At 40.9% G+C, this 4,922-nt stretch overlaps 1 pseudogene; it reads left to right on the top strand.

Annotated features, from left to right (window-relative positions):
• Positions 1-570: 570 nt before the first annotated feature.
• On the top strand, positions 571-2,987 carry LOC132002093 (small ribosomal subunit protein uS2-like; annotated as a pseudogene).
• Positions 2,988-4,922: the final 1,935 nt, after the last annotated feature.

The raw sequence follows: 4,922 nt of genomic DNA, 5'->3' as shown, positions 1-4,922 counted from the left end.
ATCTTACTAGCGATTCACAGTGGTAAGCACATAGTAGTACTACTTAATCTGGAGGGAGGATGTCATTAGGGAACTCTTCTTGGGGGAAGCGATATCTAAATTGAAACCTACATGGCTATTTCTTAAAGAATAAACACCAGGAAAAGCAAAAAGCTTTCCATTACTTGAAACTAATATATTTTTTTCTTAAGGAAAACATGAATTGTATAATTGTTAACTCTTTTTGCTTTGAACCCTAATAATTTCAATTTTGCAACTTAACTCTAATTATGTAGGACCTGATAGATTGCGTATCTCTCCTGGTTTTGCTTTTCTTTCTGTCCTTTTCCTGATTTTTAAAGATTATTTTTCTGTTCCAAATTATACATGTTTCCGAAGCTAACTCAGATAGCAGTCTCTTTTGCTTATATTTGAAAACAGGAACAAAAAAAGAGTCCCATATTGAGCTGGATCAGGGATGGCTCTAACTTCATCAAAAATGGTCTTAAGGAGCTTTTCCACTTTACACATGGAGGGGTCCATATGGCATTGGTGTGTATTCCCATCACAGCTTAAAGGGAAACTTTCACAATGTCCAGAGCCCTTGATGTCCCGCAAATGAAGGAGTAGAATGTCCTCAAATTCCCTGCAGCAGGGACTCACTTGGGTGGCACCAACCTTGACTTCCAAATGGAACGGTACAGCTACAAAAGGGAAAGTGATGGCATCTACATCATACGTCTGAAGAGAACCTGGGAGAAGCTTCTGCCGGCAGCTTGTGGCCATTGAAGACCCAGCTGATGTCAGTGTCCTGTCCTCCAGGAATACTGGCCAGCGAGCTGTGCTGAATTTTGCTGCTGCTACAGGAACCGCTCCCATTGCTGGAGCCTTCACTCCTGGAAGCTTCACTAACCGGATCCAGGCAGTCTTTGGAGAGCCGAGACTGCTGGTGGCTACTGATCCCAGGGCTGACCACCAGCCTCATACAGAGGCCTTATGTTAACCTGCCTATCATCACTCTGTGTAACACAGACTCTCCACTTCACTACGTGGACATCGCCATCTCTTGCTACACAAGGGAGCTCACTCAGTGAGTCTAATGTGTATGCTGGCCTGGGAAGTTCGGTGCATGTGTAGCACCATTTCTCATGAGCACCCCTGGGAGGTCATGTCTGATCTCTACTTCTAAGAGATCCTGAAGAGATTGAAAAAGAAGGGCAGGTTGCTGCTGAGAACTCTGTGACCAAGGAGGGATTTCAGGGTGGATGGACTGTTCTAGCCCCTGAGCTCACTGCTACTCAACCCGAGGTTGCAGACTGGTTTGAAGGTACCCTTGGTGCCTAGTCAGCAGTTCCCTGCTGAAGACAGGAGCGCCCACCCTGCCTCGGAAGACTGGTCTGCAGCTCCCACTGCTCAGGCCACGGAATGGGTAGGAACGACCACTGAGTGGTCTTCCTCTCCCACAAAGGCAAACAAAATGGAAAGAAGGTTGATGGAAAATAAAGTTTCTAAAAAAAAAAAAAAAAAGGTCTTAAGAGGGTCTAACTTTCATCTCTGCTACCACCCATTAGTCCCTGAGGGAGAGTGATGTAGGGGAAGGTGAAGTGGTGTCAGAGATATGCTTAAATCCCAGATCTGACAACATTGCTATCAATCTTAGTTTGAAATCCTATGGAAAGAATTTCCAGGGACTCCAGGATCTTTTCCTGAATTATAACCAATACCTTTTTTTCATATGTTTAGCTTGAACATAAAAATAATCATTATATTAATTAAGATATATTTGGCTGCACACCAACAGAGATTTGACTCACAGTTTGTATTATTTCCCAAGGCTGCCGTAATAAAGTGCCACAAACTAGATGTCTTAAAACAAGAGAAATTAATTTTCTCACAGTTCTGGAGGTCAAAAACCCAAAATCAAAGTGTCAGCATGGTCATTCTTCCTCCAGAAAGCTACCTCCAGAAGCTTTTGAAGAGAACCCTTCCTTACCTCTTCCAGCTTCCAGTGGCTCCAGGCATTCCTCGGATTGTCACTGCATAATTCCAATCTCTGCCTCCAGGTTCACATTGCCTTCTCCAGTGCTTCTATTTTTCTCCTCTGTGCATCTCTCCTCTGTGTGTGCGTGTTTTTTTTTTTTTTTAAAGCTTTATTTATTTACTGGGGTCCCTGGGTGGCTCAGTTGGTCAAGTGTCTGATTTTGGCTCAGGTCATAATTTGGGAGTACTGTGATAGAGCCTCACATCATTGGGATCCATGCTCAGCGGGGAGTCTGCTTATTCCTTTGCATTTTCCTGTGCCCCTCCCCCAACTCATGCATGTGCACACATGCTCTCTTTCTCTCAAATGAATAAAATCTTTAAAAAAAATTATTTACTTTAGAAAAAGAGTGAACATGTGAGCAGGGGGGGGGGCAGAGGGAGAGGGAAAGAAGCAGACACCCCTAAGCATGGAGCTTGATCCCACAAACCTGAGATCATGACCTGAGATCATGACCTAAGCGGAAACCAAAAGTCAGACGCTTAACCCACTGAGTCACCCAGACACCCCACTTTGGTGTGTCCTTTATGAGGACACTTGTCACTGGATTAAGGGCTCACCTGGATAATCCAGGTTAATCTTATCCTAAGATCCTTAATTTGATTCTATCTGCAAAGATCTTTCTCCAGATAAGGTCACATTCATAGGTTCTGGGGGTTAGGATATAGGCATATCTTTTTGGGGTCACTATTGAACCACACAGTAGATTAAACAATGAAGATATTTCAACTCTCTTTCATAAGAGGAAGTCTGTATGTGACAGATAATTTAGAATTGGTAAGTCTCAATGATCTCATCAAAGACGCAGACTCTCTGTCTTTCCCCCTCCATAATTCTCAGCATGTTATTTTTTGTTCTCAGACCTTTGGCTTTATGATTACAGGGGACAGCTGCCCCAATTCCTGGCTTCACATCCCTTACAGATGTAAGTAAATATAGCTGGAAGCAAGAAAAGACGAGAAAGTAGGAAGACCTCTCCCCGAAGCCTCTGCAGCTTCCCTCTATGCCCCCTCACGCTCAACTGAAATGTATTATTGTCAAAGGGGAATGGGGATGCCATGACTGCCTTAGACCTATCAAGATACATGCCTTGGGGTACACTGCCGCATTGAAACTTGAGTTTTGATAATGAAAAAGGGGAGGCATTTGTTGCATAAGCAACTAACCTTTGCTACAATTTCTAAATGTTTCCTGAATATTACTAATAAAAAAAGTCACCAATCCTCTTATCTACCAATTTACGTAAATTCTTTCAACCTTATAACATCTACTATATGTTGGGTACTGTGATAGAAGCAGGAGTCTCGAGATCATCAAGGAGCCCTTGGTTGAGCTGAACAAGAGATATGAACACCAATCATTCCAGGACAGCATGACAAATTCTATGTTCGCGATATGTGCATGATACAGTGGGGGAACAGAATAGGTTGTAGCATCAGGAAAGACAACCCTTGAGTTTTTGAGAAGCAGTTAAACCGATAAAAGATGGAGGTGAGTAATGATACTCTAGAGAGAGAAAAGAGCATGTCTGAAAGACAAAGATGATTGGAGAACCCTGCTATACCTTTGTGGAACTACAAGAGTTTTACTATGGCTGGAGTGGAGAACTGTGTAGGTAGCAGGAAGGCAGGTCAAGTCAGTAAGATGGGTGGGAGCTAGATGAAGAGGATGCTAAAATAAGATGACACTTGATACCAAAATCGATGGGGAGTTACTGAAGGGTTTCAATCAAAGGAATAATCAAATTAGACTGTTTTAGGACTACCCTAACAGTAGATGGATGTATCTGACTGCATTACCAGATAGATGGTGATGCCCTTCCTAAAAATGGCAAGTACAAATGGAGAAATAAGAATTGGGAAAAAGACACTGAGTTGAGGTGTGTGTTTTGAAGTTTGAAATACCTGGCCCAAAGGATCCTTCTCTCTTTCACTCTCTCTCTCTCACTCTCTTTCTCTTGCCTTCTAATTTACATGCAATCTATCATGTCTTGAGGACTTATAGGCCTCATTTTTTGGTCTTATTTTCCTTGTTTTAAAAAATATGCCCTTGGATTAGAAAGGAATACACCAAAATATTACCAGTGGCTGTCCCTGTGGTGAGATTACATGACTTCAAGAAAATACTTTTTGGTGTTTCCCCAAGTGAGCACTTTACACACATTTAAAGACCAAGAAATCTTCGATTTTAATTGCCTGAGACGTATTCATTCCAGAGCCAGTATTTTTTCCCTGAGACATGGCATTTTCTTGAGTAACTTTAAGTAAATGTTAATGCTGAGTTTCTTATTGTCAATTAAATTTTAAAATTTCACCATTTGCTTATTTTTGGTAAACTTCCAAAATCTTAGCAACACACCACAATTTTGCAATCATTTGCTTATCATCAGTCTTTCCCCATGGATTAGGAATACCTCCTAGGGAAAAAAAAATCTGGCCTTGTTCATCTTGGTAGACCCAAGACCTAAATATTCAGTGAATAGATATTTAATAAATATTTGCTGAATTGGAATGTATAATATCATCTTTGTGTTCCTAGTGCCAAGCACAGTGCCAATGTCCAATAGACATTAATGAAACTATATTTCAACTTTTGGGCAATATTCCACCAAAGTCATACTGTCACAGGTTGGCAAAAATAAAATTCCCTTTTCTCAAACAGTATCTTTTTTGTCTTTGTATCTTATATGTATATCAATACATTTACATACACATATTTATATGTACACATACATAATTTTCTCATCTAATAAGCTTAAAGATCCTTTGACCTCTGTACCTTTGAAAGACTGCCAAGTCAGGAAATTTTTCCAGTTTGCCATTAAGAAAACAGGCTGAAAGTTACCTAAGATCACTAGTACTCTAGTTTTAGACATTGGTTCAAAAAAAAGCTCTTATATATT

Source organism: Mustela nigripes, chromosome 14 (assembly GCF_022355385.1).
Source record: "Mustela nigripes isolate SB6536 chromosome 14, MUSNIG.SB6536, whole genome shotgun sequence".
NCBI classification, from domain to species: Eukaryota; Metazoa; Chordata; class Mammalia; order Carnivora; family Mustelidae; genus Mustela; species Mustela nigripes.
This window is presented reverse-complemented; position numbering and strand designations above follow the sequence as displayed.